Here is a 22,323-nt window from a genome sequence, read left to right as displayed (position 1 = left end):
CTCAAAAATAACCTTACCTGAGTTATCTCAGAATCAAAAAAGCAGTTTGGATGAGCCTATAACTATAGATGAAGTTGCTAACGCCATAAAAGACCTAAAACTTAACAAAAGACCAGGCCCAGACGGCTACTCGGCTTTATACTATAAAACATTCTCAGAAATACTCTCTCCCATTCTCACTGAAACTTTTAACAAACTTCTAGATGGACATTCTTTTCGGCAAGAAACACTAATGGCAATTGTTTGTATGATCCCAAAACCCCTTTCTGATGATACTTCCTGTGTGAATTATCGGCCTATCTCTCTGTTAAACCTCGATATTAAATTATTAGCAAAAATAATAGCAAAACGCCTCAATAGCATTATAGGAAAATTAATACATAGAGATCAAGTAGGCTTCATGCCAAATAGACAGGCAGGCGATAATATACGCAGGGCAGTGTTATTGGCACATATTGCTAAAAAACGGAAAATCCCTTTATGTTTTCTATCTCTCGATATTAAGAGGGCATTTGACACAGTATCCTGGCAATATATGCAATATTCATTACAAAAATGGGGTTTTGGACCCCACTTTTTAACATGGATCAAAGCATTATATAATAAACCCAAAGCCTATATAAAATATGCTGGATACAAATCTGAAGCCTTTAATATCGAAAGAGGTACCCGACAGGGTTGCCCATTATCTCCCTTATTATTTGCCCTTATACTCGAACCCATGGCCCAATACATCAGAACAAACCAAACTATAACTGGCATTGAAGTAGGAGGTATTACACACAAATTATGTATATTTGCAGACGATATATTACTTTTTCTATCATCACCACAGGTCTCTGGTCCTAACTTAATACCAGCTCTTGATGGATTTGCAGCCATATCCGGCCTTATGATTAATCCTAAGAAATGCCTAGTGCTTAATATTTCACTCACAAACATGGAATTGATCCCGGCTAGGGCTGCACTCCCATTCACATGGGCAGAAAAATCAATCCCATATCTTGGAATTCATTTAACAGCATCTCATTCTGACTTATTCTCAACCAATTATCCTCCTGTATTAAGACAGATCACAAATCTAATAAAACAATGGTCGCAACTTCCTTTATCCTGGATATGGAAGATTAATGCAATCAAAATGATTATTCTACCCAAATTGCTTTATCTATTCAGAGTCCTCCCTATTCCAATTCCTTCCTATTTTTTGAGAATAGTACAAAAAAGAGCAACTTCGTTTATATGGGGCTCTTCTAAACCATGTATACCTATACACACACTACATCATCTTCCCAAAAATAAAGGAGGCCTGGGATACCCTAATTTTACTAACTACTACAGAGCAGCACATTTGGCCAGTCTGTCCAAATACCATGCAAAACAGGAAATCCCATTATGGGTATTTATAGAGGCTTCAGAAAATGACCCTCTATTAATATCAAATTTATTATGGCTTGATCCTAAAGACCGCTTTAAAATTCATAATCCCATAACTAAACACTTCTTATCTCTCTGGGATAAACTAAAAACCAAATATCAGTTACAATCTCCACACAATCCTCTCCTTTCTTTTATCAGAAATCCGGCCTTTTATCCGGCATGGATCTACCCAAATTCTTTTAAAGCTTGGACAACATCAGGCATTCAGACACTAAATGACTTCATAGCATCTAAATCATTCCTTTCATTCCCATCGCTTAGAGAAAAATATGATCTACCAAACTCTGAGATATTTAGATATCTCCAAATCAAAAATTTCTATACACCATTCCTAAAGGGGGATACACCATTATCCCAATTATCCATTTTTGAATCAATCTGTACAAAAAATCCATTTGCTAAAGGTACAATTTCATCACTTTATAATCAATTATATGGAGTAGCAAATCTTAATAGACCCTCTTACGTTCAGAGGTGGGAGGAGGACCTGGGACGAACTTTAGAAGACACGGACTGGTCTAACATATGGCTCACATCTAAGTCATCTTCACCCAACATCTTAGCACTGGAGACAAATTATAAAGTCCTAACTCGCTGGTACCTTGTACCCGCTAGAGTGGCAAAATATTCACCTAATACCTCAACTCTTTGTTTTCGAGGATGCCCAGAAATAGGCACATATTTACACATATGGTGGACGTGCTCAGTAATCCAAACCTTCTGGAAGGAAGTCTTCGTGATTGCATCTAAAATATTTAAAAAAATAATACAACCAGATCCATATTTAACTTTACTTAATCTAAAACCGGAATGGTTAACACTCTCTCAATTCAAACTTATGATCCAACTAATAACGGCTGCAAAACAAACAGTGGCCAAGGCATGGAAATCTCCTACATTGGTACTAGCAGAAACAATTCACAGAATGAATAATACAATGTCCCATGCTAAGATGGTAGCCATCGATCAAAATCAAATTCCAAAATTTGAAAAACTTTGGCATCCTTGGATAAAACAACAGTTCCTGTCAAACTTCAATGACTCTGTCCTGTTGCCATGGTAACAGATTAAATGACTTACAGAGACACCCATTCTAAGGCTTCAAAGAGAACTAAAAAGAATAATAAACTGACGAGAGGGACAACCTTGTGGACCATACCTCTACCTTTCAACCCTTTTTCTTCTTTCTCTTTCCTTTTCTTCACCTTACGATTAAAGCTCATTATCAGAATTTATTTGACCTATATACACTCTAGTTGTAAACAATATGTATAGTAGGTATAAATCATTTAAATACCTACAAAAATAACTAAGGAAATGATATATATCTTTAATTTAGGTTTACGTGAACCCAATGTTTAATATTTGAAATTTCATGATATTTACCTATATAAACCCTACTGTAAAACAATGAGCTTACTTTATAGATCCTTGTAAACTTACTTTATGTATCTTTATAACATTGTATACTCAATAAACTTCTTTTGACAAGGAAAAAAATTAACCCCTTACAGTAGTGATTATTTTCTTTTTTTGTACTATAAAGGGCTAATTTTAGTTTTTTTTAACCCCATCATGTTACTAAACATCATCAGACCTTGTTCACATCTTTGTGTTTTTTGGTGCTTTTTGCAGAAACGCTCTACAGTTCATTTACATGGTTTCCTATGGGACATGTTCACATCTATGCTTTTTTCAGCTGCTGCCTATTTGGAAAGGGTCAGGGACTTTTTTTTAACTCAAAACTGTGCTTTTTTGGCTCCTTTTCTATTTCCAAATTTTCCCGTCACTGTGGTCGAAAATGAATGTTTATTTGACCCCACTAACGAGTAGAAAATCGAACGAACGTTCTTAAAATGACATTTTTTTTTGAAGGAAGAAATTTTTTTTTTGTTTTTAAATAAAAAAATTTGATCTCTGAGTCGGATGATATTTACCAGATTCACCCTTTAATAGTATATACAGTATATCTCCTCTAATAGTATATACAGCATATCTCCTCTAATAGTATATACAGTATATCTCCTCTAATAGTATATACAGTATATCTCCTCTAATAGTATATACAGTATATCTCCTCTAATAGTATATACAGTATATCCCCTCTAATAGTATATACAGTATATCTCCTCTAATAGTATATACAGTATATATATCTCCTCTAATAGTATATACTGTACATCTCTTCTAATAGTATATACAGTATATCTCCTCTAATAGTATATACATTATATCCCCTCTAATAGTATATACAGTATATCTCCTCTAATAGTATATACAGTATATCCCCTCTAATAGTATATACAGTATATCTTCTCTAATAGTATATACAGTATATCTCCTCTAATAGTATATACAGTATATCTCCTCTAATAGTATATACAGTATATCCCCTCTAATAGTATATACAGTATATCTCCTCTAATAGTATATACAGTATATCCCCTCTAATAGTATATACAGTATATCTCCTCTAATAGTATATACAGTATATCTCTTCTAATAGTATATACAGTATATCCCCTCTAATAGTATATACAGTATATCTCCTCTAATAGTATATACAGTATATCTCTTCTGTCTGTTATTCTCAGAGTGGATTAAATATTTTGCTACCTAACCATATAGTTAGTTATTTATATTTACCACTGCATACAGATATTTAAGAATAAATATAAAACTTTACATATTAACTAAATTATACAAGACACTTTTAAAAAAATGTATTAACTGATTAATCGATTAATTGAAACAATAATCGGCCAACTAATCGATTATAAAAATAATCGTTAGTTGTAGCCCTAATCCCGGTACTCGGGAGCAGACAATGCAGCGGAGAGCGGCGGGAAACATAAATAACAGCTGCAAGCCTCCCCAGCAACTCCGAGCAACTCGTGCTTCCAAGGCCCAGCAGCAGCCCTCCTCACCTAAGATGGCGCCGGGGAAGGGAGACACTGCACGCGGAGGTACACAGGCACAGCAGCGGACCCCACAGGCCACAATGCAGCAAGGAGGGGGAGACACAGAATGCAGCAGTCCTCAAACCCACTATCAGAATTGGGAAACTCAGCAGCCGAACCGAGGAGCTACAGAGCAGGTTAGTCCCCAGACACAGCAGCGGCCCCCCCAAGACCAAGATGGCGCCTGGCACAGGGGATATATTATGCGGTGGAGGCCAGACACAGGGGAAGGAACTAACCTGCCCAGCAATTACCTTTCTAGCTGAAGTACACAGAGATCCCTTCTCATCCCAATCCCAGGAAGGGCCTTCATCCCCACAGAGTGAGCACCCACAGATGTCCCCCTTGTCAGGCTCTTCGGACAGACCCCTATTGTTTACTGACTCCCCAGCCTCCTCCACAGATAGGCAAATGGCTGAAATTGCTGAGATTGCTTTGAGCCAAAACAGTGCAACTTCTTCACAGCCACCTGCCCCTACTACCAGGTACTCAGGAGACACAGTTCTTCTCGCTAGATTTTCAGCACTTTTGCAACTGGAACTAAAGCATGCACCATTATCACTACGGTTATGAGAGATGACTTCCAAAACATAGGGGAGAGATTGGACACAATCGAGTCCAAAATGGATGGGACAGTAAAGCGGGTGAACCAAAACTCCAAAATGATCACATCCCTACAGGACCAACTAGACCAAGCAAACGCAAAAATAGAGGACTTAGAAAACAGGTCTAGGAGGTACAATTTCCGTGTGCGGGGCCTCCCAGAATCAGAAATGGACCTGAAAGAATCGATCCACACCCTAATGAAGCAACTGATACCGGACATCACTCCTCACCAGTTAGAATTGGACAGGGTGCACCGGGCCCTGACAGCCCCCAGACCGGATGGCCTGCCACGCGATGTGATAGTCAAACCTCATTTCTATCACATCAAAGAAAAGATTATGCTACAGGCCAGAAACCAAGGAGACATAACTATCTTAGGACATCCTATCCAGATTTTTGCGGACATCGCCCAGATAATGATCCAGAAAAGGAGAGCACTGAAGCCGCTTCTTAATCAACTCATTAACAGACAGATTAAGTACCGGTGGTCGTTTCCATTTCGACTATCATTTTCCTACAAGGGCAAATCCCATTCCTTTGCTACTTTCCAGACCAGTGAAGCTTTACTCCAGGACTTAGGTCTTATTTCATCAGAACCACAGGGAATCAGTGCCCAGATAGACGAAAGATTAAGCCCCACCCTTGGTCTCAACAGGGAAGGTCCAGAGCCAGGAAGTCTCCACCAGTCACCTGAATCCCACCCAAGAAATAGTTCTAAAATTTGGTCCTAGAGACCGAGCCCCTTATAGATGGTCAGTGACCAACTTTTGAAAACCTAGATACCTATATCTGACTGTTCCTGTTGTTACTGTTCTACACAGACTCGAATGTAGACATTGTTTGAGGTTACACGTTATGATGCATATGTTCCCCAGGAGGCATTTCTGCTGCTGATTGCAGAATTACCCTGTTTTTCCTTTTTTTTTTTCTGGTGTTTTTTGCTTTTTCCTATTTTTATTACTTATCTTAAAAAAGAGGAGGGGGGATGGCATTATCTGTTGACCTCTCTGTACTTCTTTTACAACCTTACGGCGGGTGAATCCCGCTCGTCCTTTCCTGACGATAAAAAAAATAGCGCCGGAGGTGAACCACATGCCACTAGAGGTGAACTTGTCTCCGCTGCGAGAGGGGAGACAACTTCACAACAACCACACAGGGGCTTGGTACCCCTGCAGCCACACTGCGATGCAGTGTGCGGATGCCTTTTTGGTGTCCTTTTTTTATTCATTTCATTTTTTTTTTCTTCTTTTCTATTTTTTTGGATTTTCTTTTATTCACAGGTTCAACCTGTTAATACAACAAAAAATAATACTACATTATATATGTTTTAATATTTCTAACTCTGTCTTTTTTCTTTCCCTTTGTCCCTCCTCTTCCTTGGATGCACTCCTATACCAAGCAAGGGTCCAAGAGTATACCTCTTGAAACATCTAAAACGTGAGTACAGCCTCCCGAGCCACCATGACCTGTAAAAATCAACCTACCTACACTATACTGACACACAATGCACAGGGCTTGAACTCCCCAATTAAACAGACTAATGCCCCGTACACACGGTCGTATTTTCCGACGGAAAATGTGTGATAGGACCTTGTTGTCAGAAATTCCGACCGTGTGTGGGCTCCATCACACATTTTCCATCGGATTTTCCGACACACAAAGTTTGAGAGCAGGATATAAAATTTTCCGACAACAAAATCCGTTGTCGGAAATTCCAGTCGTTTGTACACAAATCCGACGGACAAAGTGCCACGCATGCTCAGAATAAATAAAGAGATGGAAGCTATTGGCCACTGACCCATTTATAGTCCTGACGTACGTGTTTTACGTCACCGCGTTTAGAACGATCGGATTTTCCGACAACTTTGTGTGACCGTGTGTATGCAAGACAAGTTTGAGCCAACATCCATCGAAAAAAATCCAGGATTTTGTTGTCGGAATGTCCGAACAAAGTCCGACCGTGTGTACGGGGCATAAGGCTTTTCAGCAATATCACAAAATGGGGGCAGACATCCTGTTCATACAGGAGACACACTTTTCACGAACTTCAGCCCCAAAGCATCTCAATGCAAGATACCTGACAGTTTATTTGTCTAATGGACCGGATAAAAAAAGAGGAGTAGTTATATGTATTGCAAAACGGGTCCCCTTTACTCCCACTAATGTGATAAAGGATAGAGAGGGCCGCTACATTATGGTCGCAATGATAGTGTGGTCACCTTTCTTTCTTACTATGCCCCCAATGTAGGACAGTTAAATTTCTTTCACACAATGCTTGAAGTTATAATGCCCCATTTAGTGGGTCATGTGATGCTAGGTGGGGACAGCAACACCTCTCTTGACCAGATTTTAGATAAGTCTGTCCCTTGAAAGACGACCCTGAAACATACCCCTAAACAAAGCAGTACATTAGCACGCTTACTACACAGTTACGATCTTATCGATCTTTGGAGGGATGCTCATCCCACAGTTCGTGACTTTACGTTCTACTCACACGTCCATAAAACATATTCGTGCATCGATCATCTACTTACGTTGTCTCCTCTGCTTCCATACATTTCATCGACTAAAATAGTACCCATTGCATGGTCGGACCATTCTGCGGTCCAAATCGTTTTAACAGATCTATGGTCTAAGTCACGACAGCCTTCTTGGCGATTACATGAATCTTTACTAAGCGACCATATGATTGCCAAGGAAGTGGAAAAAGCTTTACAACAATATTTCCAAGACAACACCTCCTTGACCTCTTCCCCAGCGATGGTTTGGGCAGCTCACAAGGCTACCATACGTGGCAAATTAATAAAGCTAGCTACCAAGGTCAAAAGGGAACGCACACAAACAATCCAACAACAAGAGGAAGAGTTACATCGACTCATGCACGAACAAAAATCTAACCCACATATGGATCTTAGGAACCAGATTGATATAGCAAGAACAGCATTAAATTTGAGCCTCACAACAAAAGAAGAAAAATATGTTAGATGGGCTAAACACCATTATTACACAATGGGAGATAAACCTAATAGATTACTGGCAAGAAAACTTAATCCCAGGCCATATAACCCCGCTCTCCCCAAACTGAGACTACAGACTGGACAAGTAACACAAAACCCTCAGCTTATATTGCAGGAACTCTTCTGCTTTCTATTCTAGACTCTATGATTCCCCTAAAGACTTTAGCGCGAATAAGGTCGAAGAATTTCCGGGTCCAGATGGATTCTCAGGCCACTATTACTGCAAATATACAGAAATTCTGGTTCCTCACCTTTGCTCTTTCTATAATTCGCTAAGAAAGGGGTCCCCGTTACCACTTCACGAAAACAGGGCCTTCATACATGTTATCCCCAAGCCAAACAAAGACCACGGAGACTGCACAAACTACCGCCCCATATCGTTGATCAACGTCAACCTCAAAATACTGATAAAGATATTAACCATTCATATGAACTCGTTCATATCGAAATATATTCACCCCGACCAGACGGGATTTGTTCCAAATAGACCAGCCCCGGACCAGACTAGATGTATCATTGACATAATTTCTGCTTTGAACTCGGGCTGGGATGGAGGGGGCCGGAGAGCGGCATTATTGGTCTCATTAGACCTACACAAAGCATTTGATTCACTATCCTGGGACTACCTTTTCTTTATTTTAGGAAACTACGGGTTTGGATTGCACTTCCTGAACAGACTCAAAATAATCTATAGCGATCCCACAGCAAATCTTGTAGTTAAGGGCTACCAATCTCAAAACATAAATATACTCAGAGGGACCAGACAGGGCTGCCCCCTATCTCCACTATTATTTATTCTGGCTTTAGAGCCGTTGGCCATCAAAATTCGCGAACATCAAGATATATTGGGAGTGAAATGGGGCGATCGTGAACACAAATGCGCAATGTTCGCGGATGATATTCTGCTACTCCTTTCCTCCTCGGTCACCTCCTTGCCCAATCTACAGGTAGTACTGAGACACTTTACAGTATTTTCGGGACTCAAAGTAAATCACTCTAAATCTCAGGCGCTTAGTGTCTCTTTACAAACACACATGGTTCAAGCCCTCCAACAATCTTTCCCATTTAAATGGCAGAAGGAGACCTTGCCGTACTTGGGCATCCTCCTGACTCCCACCCTTACAACACTGTACAAACATAATTATCCCCCATTATTCAGGAAAATACTAGAGGATCTCAAAAAGTGGTCGAATAACCCGCCTGTCATGGTTCGGTAGGCTGTGCTCAGTTAAAATGACCGTCTTACCGAAGGTGCTATACCTGTTCAGGACTCTTCCGATAGCGATAATAAGAAAAGATTTACAGAAATTCCAGACAAGGTTGTTAGATTATATATGGGGACATAGGAGACCTAGGGTGAATAGACGAACATTATATACACCGTAGTTGAGAGGGGGCCTGGGAATGCCCGATTTACTTAAATATTTTCAGGCAGCACAAATGTCCCAATTAATCCGATTCCACATACGACAGTCTAGACCACTCCGGATGTCGATTGAGTCCTCTCTATACCCTGATAGAGAGATTAGCCACTTCATGTGGATGAAGGCAAAGGACAGGCCAGTTATATTGTGCCCGAGCTTGTCGTTCTCCTTAGATTTGTGGGATTGGCTGGTAACTTCCCATAAGTTTAAGTCCCAGCACACCCCCTTAGCTCCACTATTTGGAAATACTTTGTTCACCCCGGGTCTCCATCCCCAAAACTTCTCGTGGTGGACAAAGGTTTGCTGCGTATAGTGGATTTCTGTGATCATAGAGGTGCTTTATCGAAATCAGCCTTACAGGAAAAATATGACATTCCAAATTCGGAACTTTTTCGCTATACTCAGATAGCACACTTCTTGGCGACACTGAATCGCACCTCGGATATTACCACATTCACCTCAATGGAAAATCTCTGTAGGATTTTCGATAAGCACACTGGTCATATATCACAGATATCTTGACCTCGACTCCCCAAAAACTATTTTATATGCACAAATGGGAGCAAGACATGGACACAGATTTAGCAATGGAAGAATGGAGCAAAATAATACAGAATGCATCTAAATCATTTATTAATACCTCTTTGATAGAGGCAAACTATAAAGTATTGATGAGATGGTTCATGGTCCCAGAGAGGATAGCAACCTTCGTCCCAGGGACGTCCCCCCGGTGCTCCAGAGGATGTAATACAGATGGTAACATGTACCACACTTGGTGCACATGTCCTAAAGTGAGGAGGTTTTGGATACGTACTTACAATCTCATTTATTCCCTCACGCAAGTGAATCTACTTAAATCGCCTCTACACGCACTGTTGGGACGCACAGTGGAGGGGACATCAAAACCAATGCGTAGACTCATCACATTTACTTACTAAAAGCTAAAATATACCATATGTTTTAAATCTCCTTTTTACTCCTTTTTACTTACTAAAAGCTAAAATATACCATATGTTTTAAATCTATAACGTGTCTGTGGTAAATAAGCCACACGTGAAGAAATAAATTAGTGGCGCTTCCTACAGAACTATTCCCACCTCTTGCAATGATTAAAATAATCTCCTAGTGAACACCTATTATAGGTGTATCCTCAAAAAACATATAAATATACATAAAATAGTGAACACCAAATAAATGTACAAATTATGACAATACTGCTTAAAATAGCATCTATACACAGTCCTTGTGTGGTGAAAACACAAAAAATGTGAGACTATAAATATCAATAATCACATAAAAATAAATGAATAAATTTTATAAGTGTCTGTGAACGTGATCCAGTGACACAAAAATAATGTGCAAAACAAGTCCTTTCAATTCCAAGGGTGTAATTTTCTTCCAAGAAATCCTTCCACCACACCTGTGTGTTCAGTGAACCCACTCCCAGTGAAAATTCACTCACCAGCTCCCCATGCCTCCACTCTCGTGTGAGGCTTTAAAGCATAAAGACTCAAATCAACTGGAATGGGTTAACCATTTCTCCATCCGGAAATACGTTCCATATGTGGATTGAAAAAAAGGCTCCAAATAGTGTAATAACGTAACTTAATTTATTAACACACACTTCAAAAAACTTCAACAGTTCCACTCACAATATAAAAAGAATCAATAGGCACAGCAAACTCCACAGCACTCTGTATAAGCAGTATCCAACACAGCAACTTGAATAAACCTCCTGGGGGGTGTGCGGTCACGGCGGACCCAAACACAGTAGGCGTGTGTGGTGTATCTCTCACCCTCTCCTCGCTTGCCTGTCAAATGTATCCGAACGCTCCCCAGGTGGGTAAACCGCAACACTTGCTTCTATCTGTCACTCGTACGCGATGTTCACCGTAGCTTGGCCACGCCCCGACATGTTTCGTCACACCTGTGACTTAATCATGGGATAGGCCGCTCTAGATGCCAGTCATTTCTTATATCCCCTCCCGTCCATGATTGACAGAGGATACCTAAATGCGCACGCGTCCCACGTAAGTAACGCGCCTGCGCTGTAGAAGTGTCCCCGTGAGCGCAAACCCCTGCTGCTTGGGACCGCTACTCATTGGATCCTGGTGTAACATACTGTAATATCTAATTACCTCCCACAACATGTCACACCCCTAATCGTAATTCACTTACAATGGCATATACTTCAATAGTGAAAGGTTTTCAGATCTAACTATCGAACCCTGAATTGTTAACCCATTAATGCTAGTTACTTTCTGCATGTTATTACAGTACATCACAAAGTTGCATAGCAATGCATTCTCCTCCAATATTCTTATATTAATATTCCAATCTTATGCATTCATCTCAAAAACACTTTTAAAATATATTTTTAAAATATATTAATACCGGTCATTATTACTAATTCCGTAAAAGGTACTAAAATAAACATCCGCACTATATTTTAATATAAACATCTCAAAATGGCTGGAATTAAAAACTCATAACTAGTGACTGTTAATGAGAAAAATAATAATAATAAAATATTTGTAAAATATTAATGATAAAAATATGTATATAATACTTATTCATATAATAGTGAGTAGGTGGTTATCTTCCATAAATATCAGTCATTATATTACCATCTGATACTTTCCCATACCTATCACATTATCTAAAAGGTCTTACCTAAAAAATGTTTTTACTTTTACCCTCCCACTATATAAAGTGACAGTGCAAAAAGGATTCCTAAGGGTAAACTATTTCAATGGTAGGTACTACACTCTATAACTAAAAAAATTAATTATTCAATCTAAAAATCATTAATAAAACAATTTAGGTCCAGTTCAATATGTAGTCCTCTCGGGGTCAATCTTTTGAAAAGAAATATCCATTCCGTTTCTCTACGTGATAGGTCCCTAGGTTCACTATTGAAGTATATGCCATTGTAAGTGAATTAAGATTAGGGGTGTGACATGTTGTGGGAGGTAATTAGATATTACAGTATGTTACACCAGGACCCAATGAGTAGCGGTCCCAAGCAGAGGGGGTTTGCGCTCCAGGGGACACTTCTACAGGGCAGGTGCGTTACTTACGTGGGACGCGTGCGCATTTAGGTATCCTCTGTCAATCATGGATGGGAGAGGATATAAGAAATGACTGGCATCTAGAGCGGCCTATCCCATGATTAAGTCACAGGTGTGACGAAACATGTCAGGGCATGGCCAAGCTACGGTGAACATCGCGTACGAGTGACAAATAGAGGCAAGTGTTGCGGTTTACCCACCTGGGGAGCGTTCGGATACATTTGACAGACAAGCGAGGAAAGGGTGAGAGATACACCACACACGCCTACTGTGTTTGGGTCCGCCGTGACTGCACACCCCCCAGGAGGTTTATTCAAGTTGCTGTGTTGGATACTGCTTATACAGAGTGCTGTGGGAGTTTTCTGTGCCTATTGATTCTTTTTATACTGTGAGTGGAACTGTTGAAGTTTTTTGAAGTGTGTGTTAATAAATTAAGTTACGTTATTACACTATTTGGAGCCTTTTTTTCAATCCACATATGGAACGTATTTCCGGATGGAGAAATGGTTAACCCATTCCAGTTGATTTGAGTCTTTATGCTTTAAAGCCTCACACGAGAGTGGAGGCATGGGGAGCTGGTGAGTGAATTTTCACTGGGAGTGGGTTCACTGAACACACAGGTGTGGTGGAAGGATTTCTTGGAAGAAAATTACACCCTTGGAATTGAAAGGACTTGTTTTGGCACGTTATTTTTGTGTCACTGGATCACGTTCACAGACACTTATAAAATTTATTTATTTATTTTAATGTGAATATTGATATTTATAGTCTCACATTTTTTGTGTTTTCACCACACAAGGACTGTGTATAGATGCTGTTTTAAGCAGTGTTGTCACTGAGTCATAATTTGTACATTTATTTGGTGTTCACTATTTTATGTATATTTAGATGTTTTTTGAGGATACACCTATAATAGGTGTTCACTAGGAGATTATTTTAATCATTGTAAGAGGTGAGAATAGTTCTGTAGGAAGCGCCACTAATTTATTTCTTCACGTGTGGCTTATTTACCACAGACACGTTATAGATTTAAAACACATGGTATAATTGAAGCGTACAACGTGGCAGCTATAGTTAGGTTTATACATCAACTATTGATATTAATTATTAAGGTTGATCCTCCGAGGTGCAGTGGTGGGTAACTGAGTATAGAGTGGTGAATATACTTTGGAGACCGTTCAGAAGTAAAAGCTAAACTCTCATGGATAATGGTAAACGATTTTGAAGGATAAGATCACTGGGTTTAATAAAATATGGGACCCCTGGATCAGGTATCTTACCGCTACATAGGACGCCTGGTAATTGAAGCATTTTCTACGTGATAGGAGGGCATCCACCCCACTTCCCTACCTCTTAACCCTCTTTTTCTTTCTCTTCTCAGGTATTTCTCTATCACTGTTTCTCTCATCTTATTTTTCCCCCTTTTTTTTTTCCCTCTTCTCTCTCTCTCTTGTTTCTTTTATTAAGACGTTACTGGCATCGCGTGGCCCCTCGCACCATATAGGGGTTTGGGGTCCGCACGAGAGCCCAATTAACGGGTTGAAAGCTTGTCTTAGTTTTGACCCGAATAGACCTACATTACAATATATATGCTATATAGTACATAAGAAATAACAGTTCTATAATTGACCTATAGAGCCTTATTTATGTACAAAAAATCTTCTTACTTGCAAAGACAATTGCATTTCTTTTTCCTCGCTTTTGTTTGTAAGTTTAATTGATAACATGAATAAAATATCTGAAGAAAAAAATAAGTATAGGCTTGTAAGGGCGGTACCACCACCAAGTCACAGCGAGCTCCCAAGGGGGTGACTGGTGGGGGGGAGACAGTATTTCTCATCCTATTTATAATCCTTACAAACTATACAAATGTGATGCAACTGTAGGGTAAATGCACAATTTTGTTAGTTGTTATTATCTCTATCACAGTCTATGATACCTGTTGATGTATGACATATGCTGTTCACCCTTTTGTTTGTTGACGAAAATTGAATAAACATTATTGATTAAAAAAAAAAAGATTATATTTTCACAGTATACAGCTGGTTGCAAAGCAAGGGGCCGGGAAGCCTGCCGCTGCGTCCTTAACAACCGATGAGTCCTCAGCTGTCAGCAGGGTGAATGTAAAAAAACAAAAACTTGCCCAAAAAAATAAAACGTGAAAAAAAAAATGGCATGGGGTCCCCCCAGGTCCATACCAGGCCCTTCGGGTCTAGTATGGATTCAGAGGGAACCCCCCACACACCAACATTTAAAAAAAATGGCATGCGGACCCCCCAAAATCCATACTAGGCCCTCTGGGTCTGGTATCGATTTTAAGGGGAACGCCACACCAAAATATAAAAAAAAATTGGCATAGGGTCCCCCCAAAATCCATATGAGACCGTTATCCAAGCATGCAGCCTGGAGGTCAGGATAAGCGGGGACAAGCGAGCGCCCCCCCCTCCTGAACCATACCAGGCCACATGCCCTCAACATGGGGATGGTGCTTCGGGGTTCCCTCCCAAAGCACCTTGTCCCCATGTTGATGTGGGCAAGGGTCTCTTCCCGACAACCTTGGCCAGTGGTTGCCGGGGTCTGCAGGCAGGGTCTGCCGGCCGGTGGTTGTCGGGGTCTGCGCCCCCCCCCGAACCATACCAGGCCACATGCCCTCACCATGGGGAAGGTGCTTCGGGGACCCCCCAAAGCACCTTGTCCCCATGTTGATGGGGACAAGGTCCTCCTCCCGACAACCCTGGCCAGTGGTTGTCGGGGTCTGCGGGTGGGGGCTTATCAGAATCTGGAAGCCCCCTTTAACAAGGGGACCCCAGATCCTGCCCCCCTATATATGATCTCCTAAATGGTACTGAAATATATGGTATAATGTTTAACCCCTTTCCTAAAGGATCCCATACATATATGGTGGCAGGTTGGCTCTTCTGTGCGAATCGCCGTATATGTACGGCGGCTCCTTTAAGAGCCATAGCAGATGTGCGCGCACGCCACCAGAGGAGACCCGCTGCATGGCGGGGGACCCGATGTGTGTGGCCGGTGGGCACAATCTCCGCCGGCCACCTGCGATTGCGGGCACGAGAGCCAGAACGGGGATTTGTGTGTGTAAACAAACAAATCCCTGTTGTGACAGGGGAGGAGAGACAGATCGTCTGTTCCTACTAAATAGGAACATTGATCTGGCTCCTCCTCTAGTTAGTCCCATCTCCTTACAGTTATAAACACACCTAGGGAACACACTTAACCCCTTGATCGCCCCCTAGTGTTAACCCCTTCCCTGCCAGTGACATTTACACAGTAATCAGTGCATTTTTATAGCACTGATCGCTCTATAAATGTCAGTGGTCCCAAAAATGTGTCAAAAGCATCTGATCTGTCCACTGCAATGTCGCAATACCGCTAAAAATCACAGACCATTACTAGTTAAAAAAATTAAATATTAAAAATGCCATAAAAATGCCATAAATCTTTCCCTGTCAGAAACCATTAATCAGACTGAGGCAGAAGTACAGTTAAAACACACTTGTTTAATAATAATAACAAAAAGGTAAACAGAGTAAACGTAGTAAAACATAGTCAGAGTTCAGGAACCAGAACGGATAGTCAGACAAGCCAAAACATCAGGGAGCCAGAGATGAGCCTAGTAGAACAGCAAGCAGGATCTGGAGCCAGAAGGAATGTCAGCCAAGCAAGTCTTTAACAGGAACACAGGAGAGTGTCTCTAGAGATGTGACCAAGGCGAAGGCAGAGATCATCTGGGCTGGACGGCTTAAGTAGGCAGGACTGACGAGCAGGATATCATCAACAGGTGAGTCACTGTGGAGAGAAAGGAGCTGGCAATTAGCTGACAGCTGAGTGGCCAGCTTTAAAAAGGAAGGGCTGAGCCTAGCCCTGACACTCCCATAGTTTGTAGAAGCTATAACTTTTGCACAAACCAATCAATATACACTTATTGCAATTTTTTTACCAAAGAATACATATTGGCCTAAATTGATGAAGAATTAAATTTGGGGGATATTTATTATAGCAAAAAGTAAAAAATATAAATATATATTTTTTTTCAAAATGGTCACTCTTTTTTGTTTATAGTGCAAAAAATAAAAACCGCAGAGGTGATCAGATACAACCAAAAGAAAGCTCTATTTGTGGGGAAAAAGTACGCAAATTTTGTTTGGGTACAGCATTGCATGACCGTGCAACTGTCCGTTAAAGTGACGCAGTGCCAAGTAAAAAGTGCTCTGGTCAGGAAGGGGGTAAAATCTTCCGGGCCGAAGTGGTTAAGGGGGCAAATCCTTCCAGGGCTGAAGTGGTTAAAGATAATCTGCTTTTAAAGTGTGGGAAAAAGTGATTTCTACACTGAAATATCTTTAAAAATATCTCTTCACAACTAGCTGCCAGCACAACTAAGCATGCTCAGACATGCATACTCTCATTTTAACTCCCATGGCTTTTTCACAGGGAGCTATAGTAAATACCAAAATTAGCGCTGGGTTAAAAAGCGTTTTTGCGAGTGAAAATGAGAGTTATGTAGCCCAATGCAAGTTTCAGCCATTGATTCTAATGGTACAATTATAACTTCCCCAAATAAATACTTTTTATGTTAAGATGAATGTATCTTTCTCTCAAAGAAATTGTCCCTGCAACAATGTTGCTTCTTCATCATCTACCCAAACTCACACAGGTGTCTTTACAAACCACAAACAATACCATTGCTGATGCAAATTTAAAATGAGTCACAATTGTGTGTTTTTTATTATTTCCAAATGATCCTAATTTGAGCCCAAAAAATGTGATATGTGTACCAATATCAGAAATAAAAATGTAATTCCCAAAGATCTGAGGGTAACATCACTATTCTACACTCACACATCAAGAACCAAATATCACAGAATAAATCAAGAAGAATAACTCCTGACTAATGTAATTCCACCACCTATTTGTCCAAAGAAATGCAGGATTTGTGTATTTATGTGTAGGAGAGCTCCACATGTAACAGCGTAGTGGCTCACAGTGGCTCTTATGCCTAGCAGCACAGAGGTTCTGGGTTCAAATCCCAAACATGCCTCTTCACGTAGAGAAGTTGTCTGTCTGTTCTCCCTATGTTGTTAAACATAACTCTTATCAAGCCTAAACCCACAAAATGACAGCTGTTTATCTCTCAGCATGCTGACAGTAACCAGCTATACCCAGCCCTAAAAACAGATGGCATATGCCAGAAACAGGTTGTTTCACTGGCTCTCTGGCCTTCCACAGTACATGTGCAATCATTAACTTCTTGCACCACTGGGACTTAGGACTGTTTTACACCACAGAGATGCAGCCTAAAAACATGTAGCAGCACAGTGGCTCACAGGCTAGCACTTCTGCACAGCAACACTGAGTTTCTGAGTTCCAATTGCAATCCTGGTGGCTGGCTAAATGTTTGTATGTTGTGGTGTTAATGTTTCCACCAGTGCTAACATTTTTGATGGGTTTCACACAATGGAACCCCAAGAAATCACATTATAAATTAAGCAAGTGTGGGTTTGCACCAAATCTAGAAATGGGGTGTTTTGGCCCAGATATGGATGTCTAAGTCTGGTGTGATACTGCACACATATTCTAATTTTGTATGCTGATGATGAATGACGAATGCACTTTGTCACCAATTTGTGTGAAGCACCACTCACAAAGTTGTAATTTCCTGTTTTGGACCCTCCACATGCCAAGCAACGTATAAGTTTGATGTGGAGATTTTTGAGATCACTGATCATGGCCTGTCAGGTCACCTGTATCCAGGTAACAGATGCACCCCGTTGGGGTCAGGAGTGCACCGCTATGATAGTGGACCCTAAGGCTGACTGCTGCAGATGGAACTCGGGGTGGTTCAGGAAGGCAGGTCCCCTGGAGCACCAATACAGATCCTACAGTGAGTTAGAGCATAGATTCCCCAGGACGCGGAGTCTAAGAGCCAGTTGGTGTTCGCCAGAGCCTCTAGTGGTGAGGATGGACTGGGCTGCAACTGGTTCCAGGTTGCGGCCCCCAGGGTCTCCCAGCTCACGCTCACGGTAGGCTACAGGAGGATGGAGAGGAAACAGCAGCCCAGGACAGCAAGGAATAGTAAGGAGGTAGCCAAATGTCGGGGCGACTAGCAGACAAGGATAACAGAGAACACGCCAAAAGTCAGGGTCACAGGCGAGCAGGCATAGTCGAGAACGCGCCAAAGGTCAGGGTCACAAGCAGACAGGAATAGTCGGGAACACGCCAAGATCGGTAACAGAGACAGAGACAAACTTAGAGCACACGGCAAACAGGAAGCCAAACACACAATATTGTACGGCAAGGCAGGCTTGGAGAATACGGTGTTAAATAGTGGTTCCTGTTGAGGCTAGGGTGGAGCCACACAGAGGAAAGATTACTTAAGCATGCAGGTGTGAGAGTACAAGCCTCAAGGCTGACACACAGACCAGGTAACAGACAGACAGGTCATGAATGTATTACTGCAAGGTCATGACATGGCCAGAGACATGGCCTTGGACATGTGTAATTTTGAGCTTTACCTTACACAGATATCAAATATAAGGCATTTTTTTTCATTTGTAAAGAGTGTGTATTCCTAATGAACACCTAATGGTGTGAGCACTTGAGGCCTACATGAAGAGACAGAATCAATTACACTGGTGGGTCTGTCCTTTAATGGGAGGGTGAACATCTTAGCTAGGTTATTTAAAGGCCTGCATTTGTGGCGGGTGTTTGGCCTAAGAACGAGCCTAAATTTTTCTTTTCAGTGTGTATATTGGGATACAAATAGATATTTTTTTGTGGGTTTTGGGGGGAGGGTGTTGAGGGTGTGCATAATTCCTGACCCACACCCCATTAGGGCTGTTGTTTGAAGATTGCTTCTAAATCTCACATGTTAGACTTACAACTGCTATGTAATGGTTGAGATGAAAAGGAAGGTTCCTGTTAATTCATTCCTGCTGTGTGTGTCAATGCAGTTTGTGGCTTTTGTATTAATTTTGGCTGTTTTTGCTTATGATAATTCTGCCATGTAACTTTTTGGGGGTTTTATTAATGCCTCAAATGCAAAACATTATTATATAGAATGAAAAGAATCAAACATTAGTAATTGTATTTTCTATGTATGCTTGTGCTCAGCTCCGTAGCGTAGTGGTATGACCTGCTACTGGCAAAGGTTCAAGCCATGGGTTTGAATCCCACTGATGGTATCACTTAGTGAAAACTTGCACTGTATTCAGCAGAATAATTAGCCAATGCACGTCAGTTTGGTTGATTCCATAATTTTAACTCTTCAAATGCATGCAATGGTATGTAAGTATTCAATAATACAGGCAGTCCCCGAGTTACGAACGGGCTAGGGACTGTAGATTTGTTCTTAAGTCGAATATGTTCATAAGTCAGAACAGCATGGGCAGAATGGCAGATATGCCGTTTTCCGATGTTCTGTCGAATGTGCCCGCCGTAGAAAAGGGTTCATCGAATGTGCCCACCATCGAAAAGGGTCCGTCGAATGTGCCCGCCGTCAAAAAGGGTCCGTCGAATGTGCCCGCCATCAAAAAAGGTTCTGTCGAATGTGCCCGCCTTTGAAAAGGTTCGGTCGAATGTGCCCGCCGTCCCGTTCATAAGTAGGAGTCGTTCGCAAGTCGGATGTTCGTAACTTTGGGACTTCCTGTATTATGGTGTGGAATTCCAAAAATTTGGCTACACAAAAATCGGCGTGCGGTCCCCCCCAAATTCCATAGCAGACCCTAGCAGATCCAAGCATGCAGCCCGGCAGGTCAGCAAAGGGAGGGGACGAGCGAGCACCCCCCATCTTGAACCATACCAGGCCACATGCCCTCAACATGGGGAGGGTGCTTCGGGGTCCCCAAAAGCTTATCAAAATCTGGAAGCCCCTTTAACAAGTGGGCTCCCAGATCCCATCCCCCCATGTGAATGTACATCGTACCCCTACCCATTCACCAAAAAAGTAGTGTAATGTGACAAAAGACAATAGCCAGTTGTTGACCAGTCCTTTATTAAAAATGTCTTCTTCCACCGCTTCTTCCTCTGGTCTTCCTTTGGCTTCTTCTTCCCCCGCTTCTTCTTCCAGTCTTATTCTTCTTCCTGCCACTAACCCGCTGAAGATCCAAAAATTACCCTCCTCTGATGCTGCGGCCCGTCGATCTGTCTGCTTCCATGGCGCACATGTCATATATAACTATGGGGCATGGCCACCGAATGGCATCATCCGGAGACCCCGCCACATTGTGACATCACTGACCCATCATGCCCCGGGCGGTGAAGTCAGAAGGGGCGGGGTCTCTGAATAACGTCATCCGCCCCATCGCATCATCTGAGGAGGTTCGTTATTTTGATCTTCAGCGGGTCGACAGCAGCAGCGGAGGTGGAGGAAGAAGAAGACCAGAGGAAGAAAAAGCAGGGGAAGAAGAAGCCAGGGGAGGAGGACCGAAGGAAGAAGGAGAAGACCAGAAGAAGAAGCAGGGAAGGAGAAGCTGGAGGGAGACCAGAGGAAGAAGCTGGGGAAGAAGAATACATTTTTAATAAAGGACTTGTCAAAAACTGGCTATTGTCTTTTGCCACATCACACTACTTTTTTGGTGAATGGGTAGGGGTACGATGTACCCCATACTGATTCACATTGGGGGTGGGATCTGGGGCCCCACTTGTTAAAGAGGGCTTTCAGATTCTGGTAAGCCTCCCCCCGCAGACTCCGACAACCACCTGCACCCTTGTTCCCATCAACATGGGGACCCCAAAGCACCCCCCATGTTGACGGCATGTGGCCTGGTCTGGTTCAGGGGGGGAGGCGCTCGCTCCTCCCCCCTTTTCCTGACCTCCAGGCTGCATGCTCAGATGAGGGTCTAGTATGGATTTTGCGGGGGACCCCACGTCATTTTTTTAAAATTTTGGGGTGGGGTTCCCCTTAAAACCCATACCAGACCCGAAGGGCCTAATATGGACTGGGGGGGGTGCACACCTTTTTTTTAATCATTTTTTTATCTATATTATATTATTATATATAAATATATATATATATATATATATATATATATATATATATATATATATATATAAATATATATATAATCAGCAATACATTACAGCCGCAAGCAATTTAAATTAAATTTTTTTCTTTACAAATGTCATTATTGCTGCGGCATGTTCTAGACGTCGCACAGATGTGCCGCTTTTCAGGCAGACTAAGGAGATCCCCCAGGCACGATACTTAAAGGAATTTTTCATAGTTAGTTTTAAAAACTTTTTTTGCATTCATACACGTCACACACTAGCACAGGAACAAAGGGGGACTGAAGATAATCCAGCAATTATGGCAGTGTCTGGGCTGGGCTTACAGAAAAGTTTGAAGTTACTTCCTGTGCACCTCCTGGGGATTTTCCCGCCTTTTTCCATCAGGTTCAGGTCACTTCCTGTGCATGTCCAGGGCATTTTCCTGCCCTTTTCCATTAAGTCTTTTGCGCAAGTGCGGGTTGGCGCCCTGAAATGTCTTTGGAGCATGCTCAGTTAGCACAGATTTCCTCTTGCGGCAACGCGCCATTGGTGCATGCGTAGTAAGCCCTGGACTATTTAAAGATGACTATATCCCCAACACATCTAAATTGGAGATATTGCATATCAACAGTTAACTGATTTCAAGTTTCTAAAGTTTATACAATACTACGTTGTTTTAATAGTTTTACGTTCCATAAAAGTTTTGATATGTTGGAGTCTATCTGTGGCTAAACCTCACAGACCCCTCAGATCTTAGATAAGCTCTGGGCTTGTATTACTATTACTCCACTAATGCTAGTTA

The 22,323-nt window shown here is 41.6% G+C and overlaps 1 protein-coding gene across 2 annotated transcripts in view; it reads right to left on the bottom strand.

The window, feature by feature from the left end:
* TBXA2R (thromboxane A2 receptor) overlaps window positions 1–22,323 on the bottom strand; it is an 892,108-nt gene that overhangs the window by 527,380 nt on the left and 342,405 nt on the right. Inside the window, exon 3 of one of the 2 annotated variants that reach the window (XR_012235507.1) lies at window positions 16,017–16,325. The exons of the other annotated variant lie outside the window; for it this stretch is intronic. The gene's annotated coding sequence lies outside the window, so the exon portion shown is untranslated. Of the gene's footprint in view, window positions 1–16,016; window positions 16,326–22,323 lie in introns of those variants that run through there. 2 annotated transcript variants of the gene reach the window in all.

This window comes from Aquarana catesbeiana, linkage group LG01 (assembly GCF_042186555.1).
Source record: "Aquarana catesbeiana isolate 2022-GZ linkage group LG01, ASM4218655v1, whole genome shotgun sequence".
Taxonomy (NCBI): domain Eukaryota; kingdom Metazoa; phylum Chordata; class Amphibia; order Anura; family Ranidae; genus Aquarana; species Aquarana catesbeiana.
The sequence above is the reverse complement of the archived record's forward strand: the minus strand, read 5'-3'. Positions and strand labels throughout refer to the sequence as shown.